General features: G+C 38.2%; 1 protein-coding gene across 2 annotated transcripts in view; it reads right to left on the reverse strand.

The window, feature by feature from the left end:
• Positions 1–12501, reverse strand: part of LOC5571943 (uncharacterized protein CG5098) — a 31551-nt gene extending 19050 nt beyond the window's left edge. The window contains exon 1 of one of the 2 annotated variants that reach the window (XM_021842770.1): positions 11794–12501. The gene's annotated coding sequence lies outside the window, so the exon portion shown is untranslated. Of the gene's footprint in view, positions 1–11500; positions 11736–11793 lie in introns of those variants that run through there. The other variant, XM_021842771.1, reaches the window with a different exon arrangement.
• Between the last annotated feature and the right edge of the window lie 6722 nt (positions 12502–19223).

Genomic DNA, 19223 nt, shown 5'->3' on the forward strand with positions numbered 1-19223 from the left:
ATGTAAAACCCAAATCGTTCTTGTAAATGTTGCAAATGCATTGAATAGGGTCCTAAAGCCCTGTCCTAATTTTAGTACCAAACGATTAAGTTTAGGCCAGAATCACATATTTACTCAATTTTTGAATGATTTTCGTTAGTTTACGGCCAGAGAACTGTTTTTTTTTCAGATTTGTCAGATTTTATCACATCCTTTGGTTTAAACTTAAATTCTAGGTGTATTTTGTTTTCCGTGTCCCTTCCGAAATGTCAAATAGGAACAACCCCAGTGTTAAAAAGATGAGCCCCTGTGGCATTTTTGCCGACTCAGTGAATGTCAAACATGACCTTAAGTGTCAAGGTTCACAGTTAACCTATTTTTAAAATTTAATTTTAAATGTGATATAACCGTTATTTGAACAGAAAAAAATGTTAAAGTGGTTGCAAGAACATACTCTTTTGTCTTATTAAATAAAAACAAGATTTCATTAAAAATTTTAGGACCCTATTGGTTATGAAATACTATTACTGGAGTAAAATCATTCGATGATAAACAAATTTACAGAATCTCGATTGTGTCCGGTATTGGTAGCCACCTTTTTTAATGGGAAAATTTGGTACTAGATTTCATAACATTCATATTTGTATATTTGCATTAAGATTATGATAAAACTAGTAAAAAATAGAATGAGCTTGAAATAGGAATTAATATAGTACTGAATCTTCAATAAAGAATTTTCAATATTCAATGCTGTTTTTCTCACATAATCGATTGATTTTGTTCATAAACTTTAAAAATCACTTCAATACTTAATAAAATTAACAAGTTCCAAAAGGGCCTAACTGGAACTAAGTTTTATAAAAGGGCCTAACTGGAGGGGCCTAACTGAAACCATGTTCAATCAAAGGGCCTAACTGAAAGGGCCTAACTGGTTTGCAGACTCGTTAAAGGGCCTATTTGCCAATGATGTTTGAATTCAACCATTTTCACGAGTTGTTTTGTTATTTAAGATTTAAAACGTTATGGGCCACCTACACGCAGAAAATTCTTGCATGATTGACACAACTTTTCCGATAGTTGCTTTAACATGCCTGGATATAATTGTTACAAGCATATTTTCGGTGCTTCTAAACTGACAGTATGGTTTGCCCAATAGCTTTTGCGTTTGTTTCTGTCTTCCATCACATGATTAATTCAATAATATTATTGTTGAATTAGCTTTCCGCACATTATTACCTTGAAACGTTATGAGCTGTACCGCGAAAAACCGCTGTTTACCAACAAGCGATGTTGGAGTAGATGTAAGTTAATGCGCTCTCACTCTCAAGATAGTGGTTGGAATTCCTGCTCCCATTTTTATTTACATTTTGTCGCATTTTTGTAATGTCGATAAAGAAGATTCGTGCCGGTTTTGACAACACAACATCAACAATAATACCATTGTCATGATTGTATATTAATATTGAGTCAATCATATCTATGGTTGATTCAATTATTTTGTGTAGTTGAACCAACCATACCAAATAGTTAAACCTAGCATATATATTGTTGAATCAATTTTAATGTATGGTTGACTGAAATCCAATGTCAAATATGATTGATCTACCAGCAAATATGATTGACTGGACAATACTTTTTTCTCCGTGTAGTACACTATTATGAGTGTCGAACACAAGCATAAAACTAGTAAATAGGAGAAGGGGGTTGAATTGTAATTGTAATTGTAATTGCTCAATCCACACCCTGGCAGACAATTATCCGCCAATCTAGACACGGGCTGGGTGAGGACCTACCAAGCCTCCCCCGTTAACATGTCCTATACCGTTTAGCACACCGGGTTCTTCCACAAGCAGGCGCCGGAATTAAAGCGGTCCCACAAGTTTCAGATACATTAAATAGATATAGTCCCTCTGCCACTAAACCGAATAGCGCCCTCCACCTCATCACCAGCACTGCCCATCCCGCACACCAAACAAAATGTCGGAAGTGGCGTGCCGTGTAGCACATCAGATGTTCTACAGAGCACACCACCTCCGACACCATGCTCAACGTACAGCAAAGACAGCGCTAATAAAAGCGGAATGCGCCATTCGATTCAGTACCAGAGGGACTATAAATGTAACGAAGAGGAAATGAAAAGATAGTAGAAATGGTTTGGCTGTTGGATTGCTGGAACGAGAAGAAAGAAATAAAGTTATTACGTTAAAACGTGATTTTTATAGTTGAATAAATGTATCGATAGTTTCTCATCTGTTTCTTTTCCGTATCGTAGTTCCGTCGATTCTATCCACCTCGAGTTTTGTCGACTCCGCTCGGGCAATGAGGACCGTGATGAAATGAAAAATATAAAAATATAAAAACATGAGCATTAGTGTTTATCTATTATTTAATGTGGTTCTCATTTGCTTTCAAATACCTAAGTAACATGTGAACTCTGCCTCTATTAGAAAATTCTAATAAATCATAATTTATTCTCCTCCACTTTCCCTAACACAAAGTATTCCTATTTAATAAGACAAGTGCAAAAGCACAAATAAAAGTGTGGGACCGCATCGAATCATGTTGATGCCCTCAGAGCACTCATTCTTCGATTTGCGAAATATGAGTCCGCTGAAAACACCGACCCGACTCGACGCAATCGCGCACCTCTACCGGCACCTCCGCACATGTAAAAACTTCTGCGATAATCCTGTGGTGTGAAAGAAATGCGCAATATTATTTTGATTTCAATCCTAACTTCATGACCCGTAGGCTCTACGCGTATGATTGTTCATTATTTAGGCTAAATATACCTGTTTATACCTGTACATCAGAAAAAAAAAAAAAACGAAAAACGACTACGAATATCTTGCAGCGTAAAGTTTAAGTGATCAAATATTCATCCTCTCTTCGACCCTGCACTATAATAACCTCCTAATATAACGCCGAGCTAAAGATTCTTTCTTGCGTTACACAATCTGAACAAGAAACCATTTTCAAATACTTCCCATAATTTATGCGAAGCAAAACAGATTCCACTTTCTACGTAATGTAACCCAGCATAAACAGCTGCCCAACTCTCCAGACCAACGCCCTCCACGATCCAAGGTGCTGCTGCCTTACGTTCAAAACTTCTTTCCTCAAAGTCTGTCTATCAATTCCGAACTCTATTGCATACTACAATACCAATCAGACCCTATTCCTGACAAGACACAGAGTCACAACCCCAATGTGATGGATTTACCCACAACCTTGTCATAACCCCTCTTACGTTTCGCTATCCTCGGAAGTCACCCATATTGATGCTTGGCAAAAAATATCAGTATTCAATCCACAAATCCCAGATTACACCACATTACGTTGGTCCGTTTGGCGTCGCCGGTGGATACCTGTTCTGACATTCTTTTCTTTCAAACCCCATTTCAAGCCTGTCCCCCCACTTTATCAATAAGAATGTTGACGAATCACGATAATCTGAAGATCGTGACCAGAACGGAGGTAGGATTTATCACTAGGGACCAACCACCACCTAGTAAATAGGAGAAGGGGGTTGAAATATGAATAATCAATATAGTACTGAATCTTCAAAAAAGAATTTTCAATATTCAATGTTGATTTTCTCACATAATCGATTGATTTTGTTCTAAAACTTTGAAAAGAACTTTAATAATCAATAAAATTAACAAATTCCAAAAGGGCCTAACTGGAACTAAGTTCAATAAAAGGGCCAAACTGGAGGGGCCTAACTGAAACCCTGTTCAATCAAAGGGCCTAACTGGTTTGAAGACTCGTAAAAGGGTCTATCTGCTGATGATGTTTGAATTCAACATTTTTTACTAGTTTTTATGTTATATAAGATTTAGGTTGTTACGTGGCCCAGTAATAGACTATGAGTGTCGAACAAAAGTTTAAAGCTATTAAATGGCAATGGGTTTAAAATAGTAACAATCAATATGTTACAGAATCTTCAATCAAGCATTTCCCAATTTTTACGTCATGCTGATAGACCCTTTTCAAATATTTCACTAGGTTCCATTATTTGAGAAAACACTATACAATGGCTAAATATTTAAAAATATTGGGGAAAATTAAAAATGCACGAAAGGGCCAATCTGATTTTGATAGAAATTTTCAGAATACAGAAAGTTTCAGGCCCTTTTATGACCAGTTAGGCCCTCTTAGTTTGACCATTTTCAGATAGGCCCTTTTAAATTTGAATAAAATTACCATTAATAATGCATTTTGCATGCCCGTAAGAGTATGTAGGAGTAATTTACGTAAAAAATGATACGAATAATGAATAATCAAGTTTGTTTACATTTTGCAGTTAGGCCCTTTTCAAATGTTACGCTAGATTAATCAATGCAATTATTGCAATGGTTGACCTACTGATGTGGATTGATGCATGAAATTGGATGGGTCCCACTTGCCCCGTTTAGCGGGATAACTGTGTCTAATGGCTCATTTTACAACTTTCGTTTAAGGTTTTAACAATTTAGAAATTATTCGATCAAAATCATCTACAAACCGCAGTGGTGCATTTTGAACTGAACGCGAGCCAAAAATGAACGGAGCCCGAGCCAAATTTGCACTTGAACGTACACTCAAAAAAATCCAAACGTCATTGCTACGTGAAAAATCACGTAGATCATTCCAAATTCATTTTGCCTTCACTTCACCTGACTAAGATAAAGATCACTAAGCCATTCATAACCATCAAATAGTGAATCGGTAATTGTTACTGAGGTTACCTATCGCACTTACGTGAAATTCACGTAGGTGCCTAAGTTCATTTTGACATCTGCATATTGTACGTACATTCGGTGTTGAGCGCAAATCCTAAGATGGAGCCCGCTTGATTTTTGCAGAACTTCAGAAGCTGCTGAGCTTTAAACCCTGTGTTAGATTGATTTTAAGGTAAATATGCTTTGAATACCGAAGAATCCCTGCATTACTTCATATTTTACACCTGATTTATAACCTCTATCAATTATAGCACGCAAAGGCTGCAACAAAACAGAACATACTCACAACATTTGGGAAGCAAGATTTACAATGCTCAGATTGAATATAAAAACATCACAATCTTTTAGATTTGGTTTCATTTTCCAATTGGGAATTAGTTTTCTTCCAAAGCCTATTAGAAATAAGATTGGCCTTTATTAAAATTAAATTTAATGCAAAACCATCTAGGTCCTATTGAAACGCTTCGTAAAGGCTACCGGAAAATCCACGTAGCTCTTACTTGTAGCGCCGGTGGAATGGACGAAGTTCAAAAGTTCATGCGTTCATTTTGGGCTACCTATGATTAACGTAAGAGCTACGTGAAAAGTGCGATGGAAAAAAAACCACGTATGTTTTCACGTAACAATGACGTTTGGATTATTTTGAGTGTAGTAGTCAATGAACTTACGAGCAAGAGCTTGCCGTTGCTCAAGAGAGGCCCGTTTAGTTCACAATAATGATTGGAGGTCCAACTTGAAGAATGAACAGTTCCGTCACACTCGGGCTCAGATTGGGTACCACTTCTAGTACTGCATTTCGTCCCTCGGTAGTATTAAAGGTACCCAAGTTTGACAGATCGCAGTACACTTTTCACGGCATTCTAGATTACCTTATGAGCCATAAAATTTTAGGCAACTGCAAGGGACATAAAGGTCTTTAATTTGTCTTTGGAATGAATGTATTAATCGTCGAAATTTATCATGAATATAGAAATCATACAGCCCTCGATATAATGCATGTCAAAAACATAACATTGACCTAGAATTTGTCGTAAATCAGGCAAAACTGACCGCGTTCATTTTTCGGCTCGCACGGGTTCATATTTTTGAACTGCTCAATGTTCAAGCCTACTTGATCGCTGCGTTCAACAAAATGAACTGGAACGCGAACTGAACGCGTTCAAATGCATCACTGACAAACCGACAAATATGCTACCAAAAATATGCTACTGTTGTTAGGTTAGCAAAATATGGAAATTTCTAAATTATATTGATAAATTTGATTGAACTACAGTTTTTTTAGGTCGCACTTGCCCCGGGGTACCTTATATGAAGTATAAACTCATATTTTTGCACGGTTTTCACGGTGGTGGCTAGTTGAAGCATACTTTATGAGGTCTTAAGGATATCGGGATCAAAATCTATTTTTAACCTTAAATGAAAGCTGGCCCATATTGCCCCGTATGGTCATACTGCCCCGCCTTACTCTATCAATACTGTGAAACTTATACAAACAAAATTCATGTATTTAATCCAATGAATGCTATGAGATTTGCAGAAGTGAGTATTTAGTCATTGTAGCTATAGCGGAATCCTCGTGATAGCGAGTTCGACTCTCAAAAAACAAAGAGGTGAATTTGAAGGTAAATTAAAATTCAAAGCGATGTGAATCATATAATTATATGTGGGATGATTCAAGAGTACGTAAAAACAAGGGTAAGTTCAATATTCACAACAAAAAATGAATTAAAATGAATTCTACGGGCTTGAATTTACAGAAAAAAATTATATCAATTTTTAGGCCATCCAGAAGAATCGATAATTCAGATCCAAATAAATCGGTTATCCTATGTAATTATTAAATCGCTTATTCACACAATAATGTATAAAATAAACAGTTTTTTAAATTATGATTATATTGTTCATCAATTCTACTGTACAAAAAATGAAAATACTGGAGCCGAACCAGCCTCGGGCCAAAAGTCTCCTTAATAAAGAAAAAAATTAAATAATTAAAAAAATCATCTCAAACTCATTATAATGTCTAATGAAAATCACTAACAATATCAATAAATTTCATCTGAATTTCACATAAATTTGCATCAAATGCATGTGTTTGGCAGCGTTCATTTTTTACGTAACGCTAAAATTGGAAACCCTCCCCAAGTAACCACGAAGCTATATATGCATACTTTATGTTTGCTCTATAGTGTGTTATCAGATTTTGTTTTAAAGTGACATAACCTTTAAGAGCTTTATAAAGCATAATTAAAGTGGGAAAGGGCCCCACAACAACCAAATTAATGCAATACTTGGTAAAGCAGTTTTAATGCACAAGCCCTACTAAAGCGTTTATGTTTGTATAGTTAGGGTTCATGATGTATATTAGCTTAAAATAATGTATGTTTAGGGCTTGCGTTAAAAATAAACAAAACAATGAATCCATTGACTACCTTTCAATGGTTTTCTTTACCAGCTTAATGATTTTTTGTTGGAATCAGGATTTGAACCCACAACTAGGATGATGGTGTGCTGGATGCCTGGCGCATTGGTGTCCTGTGCCAAAGCTGCTGTTGTATTAAGGTAGGATAAAAGTTCCTTATAAACGAAGCCACTGTGTGTGTTAACATTACTATTCGCCCAGTTATTGCGAATAGAAAGAATTCTCTTCGGCGATTGATTTCCTTTCCTCACCAAATGAAACATCAATAGAAAGAATTTGATCACCATTCTTTCTCGTAGAGGAAATAACAGAACTTAACCCACAAAACAAAGCCCTAGCGCATTAAAAAGATTTCAGAGGAGAGAAACTGACCGACATTTCTTCTCGCTCCATATGAGTAAAAGAGTCTCATAGATAAAATACAACAATTCTGATTGAATACATATATCCTTAGATCATGAAATGGGGGTTCGAGATGAAAGAAAGTCATTTCATTATTCTTCCATATCCCACAAAACGTAATGAGCGAGTGCGAACGTGCTCGATCGTCTTACTAATTTATTACAGATTCAAGTGCGTTTAATGAGGTTATGCAATCTTGTATGACAGCATAACTGTATATTCACTCTAAACGCTTAGCATAATGCTATATTAAAATAATGCTACAAAGCATTTACAATGTCAATCAAATGCATCATTGCTTGACAGTTATTGAATAAATGCATGATAACATTATTAATGCAAAAAATGTTGACTTTCGACCAAATTAATGCAATAATATAATGCTTGTGGTTACTTGGGTCGACCCCCTCGCCCTCCATAACGCTTTTTGTCTGAAAAAAATCGAATTTTTGTATGAGCCGTAACGCTTGAGCCTACTCCCCCCTCCCCTCACAGCGTTACGTATTTTGTGGATGCCCGGCATCCGATGCCGCCTTTGATCAAATGAATGAAATCAAAAAGAAATCGCGCAAGTTTATGTGATAAATTGATGAGCCTTATGTGAAAAAATACAGTCATACACACATATCCCTTACTCGATACAGGTATACCTCGATTTAGTGGACCCTCAATTTTATGTACTTTGATTTTTTGGACATGTTTTCCTTTATTTAGTTAACATCTAAACAGATAACACTGAATCAACAATTTCACGCCACAATACTCGGTTCGTGGTCGCATCTCTCCATCCTCGGTTCTGCTCTATGCTCGCCAAATCGATACGCACTTGATCCGAACACCTAGCTCGCTGCGCTCCACGCCTTCTTGTACCCACCAGATCCGAAGCGAACACCATCTTTGCAGGGTTGCTGCCCGGAATTCTTGCAACATGCCCTGCCCATCGTATCCTTCCAGCTTTGGCCACCTTCTAGATACTGAGTTCGCCGTAATGTTGGGTGAGGGTCCTAAGCACCCGACGTTCAAAGACTCCAAGTGCTTGCAGGTCCTTCTCGAGCATCGTCCACGTTTCATGCCCGTATAGGAATACCGGCCTTATGAGCGTTTTGTACATGGTACATTTGGTGCGAGTGAACCCCCCTCCCCCACACGATGGACGTCATTTTTGGAGAACCATTGACCTCTGCACTGTTTTGATATTATAAGAAATTTTGACGTTTACTAGTCTTGTTGTTTACAAAATTTATGGAAGAGTGAAAGAGAGGGTTTAATGTTTGTGCAGAGCCCTATAGTAAAATAGTTGTTTATGCAACAAGTTACAAAATAATGATTTTTTTTTTCAACACGAGTAGTACATTTATCCAACGAGGCTTGCCGAGTTAGATAATTGCGACGAGTGCTGAAAAAATCGAGCTTTACACATAAATTTACATTTTTTTTCAATTACGAAAAATGTAATTCAAGTTGGATTATTTCTAGGAAAATCAACAATGTTATTGAACATGTTTCGATATAATCCATATAGGCATCCATGCGTAGTAACAGCTTAGAATTTTTCAATCACGTTGGCTGTGATACAGTTGAATGACTGTCACAAATTTTTGCTGGTCTATATTCTACATTCGAGGACAAACCAGGTAAGATGTCCATTGATATCATCCTTGAACTGAATTCTTTCAATCCAAAAATTTTAGTATTTGAGCGAGGTGCATACAGAAGCGTGCTCCGCTCAATGATCACAATTCTTAAACCGAGTGAATGTAATTCACCAGAGGATTAGTCAATTGTATACTTAATTCTTCATGTGCCGAACTACTTACACGAACGATCGTATGAAGATATCCATATTTTAGAAAGTAAACTAATTGCCTCCTCTACGTCTGCTAGACGATCCGATTCCAAGTCAGAATCCCTTACCTGATTCGGAATTGGATCGTCCGACGGATGTAGAATCAGAATCTAGTTGACTAAATTATTGAGAAATCGAAAGTAATTTAACGCATGGACGCATTTAGAGATTAATCTGGCAACTCCCAAAACAGAACTGAAAAGTGTTACTTTTCAGCACTGTTTTTTTTTAGGAAAAGTAGGCCATTATATGATCCATTCTGTTAATAAAAAGTAGGCTAATATACCACGGCATGGATCAATGCACAAGTTCACTAATATGACGTTAGAACGGTGCCAAATTTACCCGTTCCCGTGATCACGTAAATAACACGGCACCGCTCAAACGTCAAATAGTCAGCTCGTGCATCGGCTCATTGCAAAATATGTTTTTCATGGCTAACTCGATCATCTCTTGGATTTTCACTTCATTGATTTTGTGTTGCCTCCCTAACTCGATGATCCCTTCAAATGGGGAGTAGACTGTAGATGAAAAAACATTGTGATTTCAGATAAGCCTGCCATGATTCCTTGGTTCAGTGTAGTCCTGAAGACACCAATGTAATTTGCTAAAGCTAAACATTATTGTTTCTCCTTGACCTCACCTAAGCATAACATGTAAAAGGTTTACGTGTTCTCTAATAAACTATTACTTTTGAACTAGCGATTAGAAAAAAAATGCCTAAGCATACATGTTGAAATTCAAATTATGTCTGACTTGCTGTGAAATTTCATTCAAATCGGTGCATAGATTACTGGGATCTAGCCTATCAAAGTTGATAATTCAAGACTAGCAATTCAAAAGGCCTCATCTCCAAAAAGTAAACAATGAGAAAAATGCAATCTCGTTTTGTCAAACAATAAATCAAATTTATATTATGAATTTAAGCTTTTTATGTTATTTTATCGTCCAGAAAGTCGATGGATAAACTGATTTATAGCTATGAATATTCATTACTATCATTTTAGCAAAAAATCCTGCTAAAAAAACGAGTCAAAGGAAATGAGGCTTTTATTTCACCAAAAGCTGTGCAGCCCTTTTCATTTGTGGCCATAGACGCCGGCCGACGCTGATGAGGCCTGTGAGTTGACGCCTTTGTTTACTCTAAAATGTGTTGAGGCCTTCTAGTTGTGGCTTGTTTTTTCATCATCTTCTGATGTGGCCTTTTGAAAATCATTCAAAATTGAAGATGAAATAAGAAATTTGAAGTGTAGAAGAGTGTTAAGTGGTGAAGTAAAGTACATGGAGATCCCTACAGCAAGAGAAGATTCGTGCGGTCGATTAAATATGTGATTGATTGAACCCTTCGTCATCCATGAACATTATGTATGTGCTACGCGAGTTTGTCGTCGAGAAAATGTATGGAAAATTGGTTCAATTGATATAATATTGCAATTAAACGTTATTTTTCATGCAATTGAAACCAAATCGTGTTTATGTTGATAATTTGTGAAGTACAGACAGGCTGACACAGGTATTATTAGGTAGTATGATACAAAATACATCACTTCACGGGAACCCGACAGAAAATTTGATTATGTTCGCTGTTGAAACTATCGCTGTGTAAAATAATACAGGGAGCGGAGCGGCTGAAGTATAACTTGTATCTGCTAAGTAAATTTGAAACATATTTTCGTAATTTTAGTTGCAATTTTGATGTTTGTTTAATAGGCCTCAACTCGGTTTCAAGTAAATATAGAAATGGGGCCTTTTTGGGAAAAGGCCGCATTTACTATTAATATCCTAATTATCGGGAAATGAGACGGGGCCTTTTAGAAAAATGATAATTTTTCAACTTTCATGCATATTTTTGCATGACTATTGTATGTTACAGTAAGAATAGGCTTTTATACACTTAAATCAGCAGAAACCCGATTTGTTTACATTTTGGACTTGAGGCCTTTTCAATTGTTGGTCTTGAATTTTGTAAGGAAAATCGAAAAAGTTGCAAACCTATTGTTCTATACTGTACATTCCATGTAATTGCTATAAGTTTAGATTCTGGTCCATTGCAAATATACGTCGTCATCGTCTAATTAATTTGTAACATGGACATCCGAATTTACTGGACAATAATGTTTTACTTACCAAAACGCCACAATAATATCAATTATGAATTTTGTTTCATCACATCCAAAAGTTTGGACAAATCGAGTCCAGGAAAATTTCGTATCTTTTTCGATCCATCCAGACTTTGGAGACACAAACAGAAACGCACTTTCCACTACGAATCATCCAACCCGAAACCGGCTAGGGAATCTTACTCAATTATTTGTTTCATCCACTCAGGAACACCTAAAACATCTACTAGAATCATAGCCCAAAAATCGATCCTTCATTCATGGTGTCAAAATGTTTCCCATTCACAGTATCCTTCTTACAGTGATTGCGAGATTATTGGTGTATCCGAGAACGGGGCACAGAACGATATACGAAAACACACACTTTTCTTCTCGGGAGTCGGACAAAACGGCCGCTAATCCCCAGACTCCCCTTTCTTCTTCACATCGAACAGGAACGAAAGTCCCAAGCGGCGGAAATATCCAGCCTTCCGGAACGAAATTGTCCACGTAGAATCACTCTGCTCGTTTCCTGGTGCAGACGGCGAAAAATGCTTTCTAGTTTTGCTTCGCACTTGGCCTTTTTGACGGGCAAACCGCGGCTGCTAAACGATGAACAAACTATTCTCTCGTCTCTTCTTTTGTTCAATATGGCGTTCCCTTTTTCGGACCGCAACAACGAAACACACACACGCTCAACGAGCCCGAAATCCTTCACACAAACACACGCGCACTCTCCGTTCACGAAAACCGCACTTTGACATCCAGCGATTATCCTGGAGCAGTTGTCAAAAATGTGCAACTTTTGCCTTCCGCGTAGAAAAAAAAACTGTTTTCGGGACTATTCCTGAAGGAAACTCTGCCGCTGCTTTCCTCCGCAATAAAAATTCACTTGAACTGAGTTAAATTAAAAGTTATCAATCCGAATAGCACATTGAACAACGGGAAAATCCTTTTTTTTCGGTAGCTGACGGTCTCGAAACAAGAATGCAAAATTTTACGATACACCTGTAAGTTTTGCAGTTTGACAGATCCGATATCGGTAAAGAAGAGCAATAATAAATCGCAAATTTCGTCATAGGGGGTTTCTCCAGGGTGGAATCCGGAAATTGCGATACGCTGCACGAAATTGGGACGCCGAAGGCGAACTGAACTCGATTACCCCCAAAGCACGACCGATTCAAATATATGGTAGGTGGCCAATCCACCACCCGCAGCGCTCGCATCGTTTTTGTTCGCGTTTGACGTTTACACACTACCGCCATCTGTTGGTCCATCGGCCAAACACACCGATTTTAGCATTGGGCGTACATGTCTTTGTGACTATGATTTTGATCTCGATTTGTTCTAAGTGTTACGTCTGTTTGTCTGTGATTTTACAGTTCAAATAGGTTGAAAAATCGGTCGATCGTTGCACCGACGCATATGAAAGTTTATCATAGCGATCAACTGACTAGTTGCCAGATTAAATCGGGTGACCGATGAAATCTGGTGTTAAGAATGTCAACTTTGTTGGATTTTACAGAAACAATCGACTCATCTACCTATTCAGTAGGACTACGTCGGCACACCCTATTTAATCGGGTGTTATTCAGTTGGTCCCTGTGTTAAACTTCCATAACCCGATCAACCAGTGTTACAATTTCTTTATAGATATTTGACCAGCGATGACGATCGCCAATGATTCAAAACGAATCGATATCGCTCGCTAACAAAAATCACTGACTGATTGACTGGAAGCGTCGGTGCAACAATCGACCGATTTTTGAATCAATTTAGTCGGCAGTTGAACTGTCAAATGTTTAATTGGGTCGCATCGTTCTTGTTAGAGTTATCAAATCTGTTGGACCATCAGCCAAGCACAGTGATTTTAGCATTGGGCATCCATGATCTCGCGACTATGATTTGATTCACGATTTTTGTTCTAAGTATTACGTTTGTTTGTCTGTGCTTACTGAATTCGTCTTTTCAAAAATCACAGTAAAATCACTTATTTTTATTAAACGAAATATTTTTACTTACTATTTTTCCTGCAAGGGCCCATTCACAAATTTCATAACGCTGAAGGGGATGAGTGGGTGTCCTCGTGCTGATACGCCTCATACAAAATTTATAAAATATTCATACAAAAAGCGTTACGAGAGGGTGGGTGGGTGTCGAAAATGGCCATATTGGGCGTTATGAAATTTGTGAATAAACCCTCAATATTTCTTGCATTTCGAACTAGTTTTGATTACTTCTGTCAGTCAAACTACATAGAAAAAAGTAACAGTTGTTTTACAGTCAGAATTCGACAAAAATTGTTAGGTATAAAACCATTGAAAGTCATTACAGTGTTCTGTTGCAATACATTAAATTGTTATTGAATGTATTGTATATTCAATCAAGAATGTTGCTTCGACATTCAATTCCAATACACTGTATTGTATACGATATGGCTCATTCACATATTTCATAATGCTATAGGGGGTGGGTGGGTGTCCTCAAGATGTTACAAAATTACAAGCTTTTACAAAATCTGAAAAATATTCATACAAAATGCGTTAAGAGACGGTGGGTGGGTGTCAAAAATGGATATTTTGGCGTTATAAAATTTATGAACAAACCCATACGTTATATTGTACATTTTTGGTTTATTCCATTCATTGAATGCATTGATAAAATTTCTCATATTGTTGATATGTGTCTCCCATATAGATTTTTGCAATAGGGTCCTAAAGCCCTGTCCCAATTTTATTGCCAAACGCTTAAGTTTAGTCCAAAAACACATGTTTACTCAATTTTCTAATGTTTTCCGTTGGTTTAAGCCCAAAAAATATTTTTTTAGATTTTGTCACATCCTTTGGCTTAAACTCAAATTTTGGGTGTATTTTGTTTCCCTTACGAAATGTCAGATAGGAACACCCCAGTGGTCGAACTAAAACTCCTGTGGTGTTTTTGTCGACTAAGCGAACGTCAAACATGATCAAAAGTGTCAAGGTTCATTTATGGACCAAATTTTTAAATAAAAGTTTAAACATGATATAGCCATTATTTGAGCGGGAAAAATAGACCATTTCCGTCAAACCTTACCCCCAGTTTTTATATTTTTATTCTATAGAAGATTGTTTTTAATGATTATTGACGCTTTTAGATTTTATTTATATGCAGTCCTGGTTTTCTTACAATTTTTTAAAAACATGAAAATTCACCACATTTTGAGCTTAAAATCGTCATGCGGCACAGTTGTTTCAACCCTATGGGCACACAGAGTGGAGATTTTTCCACAATGTTCTATAACACCCCTGCGTTAAATGTTTGTAGACATGATGAAATGTCAAATTCCAAAACACAACACAACATAGGCCTATTCACATGACGTCTCAAATCAGCTGATCGGGAAGCACTTTGACAGTTCTTCTATGAAAATGACAGGCCCGCGTTAGCACCGGTCCTCCACCGATGTAAACAAATGCATAGACGGATCTGTCACATGAAAAGGCCTATACTCGACATTGCAAAAATGAGCAGCAATGTTCGATTTATAACCTCAAACCGTTACCGAAATCATATAAGAACATCCCAACACGGAATACGGACCGCTACCGGAATCATGAAAACACCCTAGTACGGAATCCTATACATCGCCTTCATTTCCTTGGCTGAAGTTGCTGTGGTGCTCCGCGATATTCCTCGACAAGCGTCCTGTTCTCTTTCGGTTTTGCGATCGGCGGAAAATAGCCAAGAAGATTTTACTGCGCTGCAGCATACTGTAGTAATTCCTCGATAATCGGTACCCATGGAAGGTGGACCTAATTCGAATATAGCAAATGAGGAGCTGCTGCAACCTCAGCACAGGAACTCCTCCGGTTTTTCAGTAGAGAGCGAATGATTTGATTCCACGCAGTGGTATTTTCGTCGTAAGTTTTCATCTGATTACAAAACCGAGAGGGCAGGACCCTTTTTGAGAACTGGAGTACCAGTACCAGTAGCTTCATGCGAAGGATATGGAGGATCGTTATGATGGTTGTGGATGTTTCTCTTCCCCCTTCAAATTAGTTGAACTTCGATGATGGCAAATGTTTTGGGGGAGTCTTGCAAAAAACAAAAACGGGGAAATATGTATTCGCCATTCGCACGCAATTAAACAATGTTTCCTATATGGTGGAACCTGTAAATATAGATATTTTGACGACCAGCACCAAGATGGTTTCCTGGGAGGGATGTGGGAATTCCTGCCACCATAGAAGTGGCATCAAAGGAGAAGATAGATCGTTTCACGCTTGACATAACCTCGAAACTTCGAAAAAACTAAAGTCAACGATTCCTGCTGTGAATGTCAACTCCATATAAAAGTGAAAACAATTCCTGCAGGAAATGTCAAAGAGCAGGACAGTCAATTGGTCATGATGAGAGAGCAACAGAGATAGCAACTTTTTCGGCACCATGCACCATGCCAAAACAGAACAAACACATCCGAATCCAAAGAGCAACAAAGTGGAGACCGCGGAGAAACAGCTGATCAAAATTCACCACAACGTGGAGATAAATTCATAGGGGAAAAAGGGGTTCCCAAAAACATCGGAGAGATATAAATTGTAGGGGACCGTGAGGTAAACTTCTGTGCCGCCAGTTTTTCGTTATTTTTCAATAGTTAGAGGCTACAAAACATATGGGTTGCTTGGGAAAGTTTGTCCAGTAAATTAATAGAAAGCTTATGAGCAAATAATATTTTTTCACGGAAATGGTCTATTGCTAAAGTAGTTACAGTAACATGCTCTTTTGTGTTATTAAATAAAAACAAGATTTCATTAAAAATTTTAGGACCCAATTTGTATCGAAACATGCTTGATATTTGTGACACACATAATCAAAGTTCATTTCATAATATATTAGGGTTTATTCATATATTTCATAACACCAAAAATGCTCATTTTTGATACCCACCCACCCCCTTGTAACGCAATTTGTATGGATATTTTTCAAATTTTGTATGAGCTGTAACATCTCAAGGACACCCACCCACCCCCTTCAGCGTTATGAAATTTGTTAATGGGCCCATTAAAGGTATGTGTCAGTTCATATAAAAATTAATAATGAAAATCATGATATCTATCCAGCTTTTTAAAAGCGCTAATGGCTGCCGCAAACACGCTCACTTTCTGGTAGGGAACAGTCGATTTGACGTTTGGCTTGGGTCGTTTTATATTGAGCGGATCCAAGCCAAACGTCATATCGAGTGATCTCTACCAGAAAACGAACCTGTTTGCAGCAGCCATTAGCGCTCCTAAAAACCTGGATACAATCGATTTTTGGGTAAAATAATAAAATTTCATTTCAACCTTACATTTTATTGAACAAAAAAAAATAACAAAAACTTATACAAACTTCCATTACCATAATCATTGTATCATCCGCTACATAACGCATTATATCAGCTGACTATTTAATGAACAAATTAAATAGACTTACCGCAATCCGAGCCAAATTATTACGGTTCTTTTGAAAATTTTCCGTTCTGCGGTAGCCGCCAAGTTCCACCGCAGCTGTAAAAGTTCTACCGCAGGCTTGAAAATCATTGTATCATTAAACGAAACCATCTAATCAAAGTATGCTAGTAGAGTCCAAAGCATTGGAAAACAACAGTCATTAGTGTTATATTATTATGTAGTTAGTGGTTGCTCCCTCTGAGCGTAATGTTTAAATGACCCCGACGTGAAGAAAGAGTTCAGTTGTTACCTGGTTGATCGAGAGTTCGGATGTACAATAAAGTAGAGTTTGTAGCGAACGGATCTTTTTATTCTTGAAATAAAACATGGTGTCAGAAGCCATCGTGGTGTTCTGAAAGTTTATTCCGGCGTCATCGTCAATATCGCGGAAGTGTTCCGGCGAGGAAAAAAACGAACTGAGGCAGTGAAAGAATCATTCGCGGTGTTCGATTTTTCGGGACACAGTGTGAACGTGTCGAAACTTGCTTGGCGGCCATATTTCTTTTGCTGTGCTGACTTCGTGTGATTTTCCCGAAAGTGCTGAAAACTGTTTCAGAATGAATTCCGAACAATTTTCAATGTTCATGCAGCACCAAAGTGGTGTTTTCAAAGAAATGGTGAATGCGTTGCGCCAGATTGGTGCTCCCCAGCAAGTAGTGCAGCAGCCGGTAGAAAAAGCGGCAGCTCTTCCAGTTCCCCTTCCTCCACCGCTGGAACTAGAGGGAGACATGGAACAGAATTTTGAGTTTTTTGTGCAAAACTGGCAAAATTATGTCAGTGCGGTGGGAATGGACCAGTGGCCTCCCGAACAAAACCGGCAGAAAACAAGTGTATTGTTATCAGTGATTGGCAAGTCGGCACTAAAAAAGTACTTTAATTTTGAGCTGACAAACGAGCAACAGCAAGATCCGGATGCCGCGATTGCGGCCATTAAGTTGAAGGTGGTTCGCGAGAGAAACAAAATAGTTGACTGGTACGACTACTTTTCGATAATGCAGGAAGTGCAAGAGAGCATCGATGAATTTGTAACTCGGTTGAAATCACTGGCGAAGCTGTGTCGTTTCGGTGCCTTGGAGGAAGAGTTTGTGATGTATAAAGTGGTAACCTCCAATAAGTGGCCAAGGCTACGAGCAAAATTATTGACGACCCAGAATCTCACGTTGGTGAAAGCAATCGATGTGTGTCGTGCGGAAGAGATTACAGAGAAGCACGTCGCGAGTGTTGGGCAGTCAAGTGGTGATGTGAACATGGTGAAGAAGAAGAAGAAAATGAAGTGCAAATACTGCGGCGATTGGCATGACTTTTCGAAGGGTTCGTGCCCCGCATTGGGGAAGAAATGTCGCGGATGCGGGGGAAGAAACCACTTCGAGAAAGTGTGTAGAGCGGACGGTAAGAAGAAGAACAAGGAGAAGAAAGTGAAAAAAGTAAAAGATGGTAGCTTTTCGAGCACCAGTCAGAGTGAAGACAGTGACAGTTCGGAAACGGAGAGTGAAGAAGAAGTTGTTATTGGGAAAGTGTATGATTTTTCTGATGCTGGAGGAAACGTTCTTGCGGATTTGGAGGTGTTTGTTGGTGATAAATAGCAATCTGTGCGCTGTGAACTGGACACCGGCGCAAATACAAGTCTGGTTGGAGTTGATTGGCTGAAGAAAGCAGCAGGTGGAGTATGTCCCGAATTACTTCCATCAAAGTACCGTCTACAAAGTTTTGGAGGAGCTTCGATTCCAGTACTTGGTGAGGTCCGAATTCCTTGTCGACGCAGCGACTGTAAGTACACGCTGGCGTTGCAAGTTGTAAACGTCAACCATATGCCACTACTGTCAGCAAAGGTATGTAAGAAACTTGGATTTGTTAAGTTTTGTCATTCGGTGGTGCTTCAGCCACCAAAATCAGAACAAGATCTCCTCAACATTTATCGGATCAAGGCAGAACAAATAATTCACCAGCATAAGCAGCTTTTTGAAGGATATGGAAAATTTTCTGGAGTTGTTTCATTGGAAGTTGACCCGGATGTTGTCCCGTCTGTTCAACAACCCCGACGTGTTCCAATTTCGATGCGCGAACTTCTCAATGATGAATTGAAGAAACTGGAACGAGATGGCATTATTGTGAAGGAAACTCAACACACGGATTGGGTTAGTAACATCGTTCTTGTTAAAAGAAGCGGTGTTGAAGGATCAGTTCGTATATGTTTGGACCCAATTCCACTCAACAAAGCCTTGAAACGTCCCCGTTTTCAGTTTACCACTATTGATGAAGTTTTGCCAGAGCTAGGACGAGCGA

This window comes from Aedes aegypti, chromosome 2 (genome assembly GCF_002204515.2).
Source record: "Aedes aegypti strain LVP_AGWG chromosome 2, AaegL5.0 Primary Assembly, whole genome shotgun sequence".
NCBI classification, from domain to species: domain Eukaryota; kingdom Metazoa; phylum Arthropoda; class Insecta; order Diptera; family Culicidae; genus Aedes; species Aedes aegypti.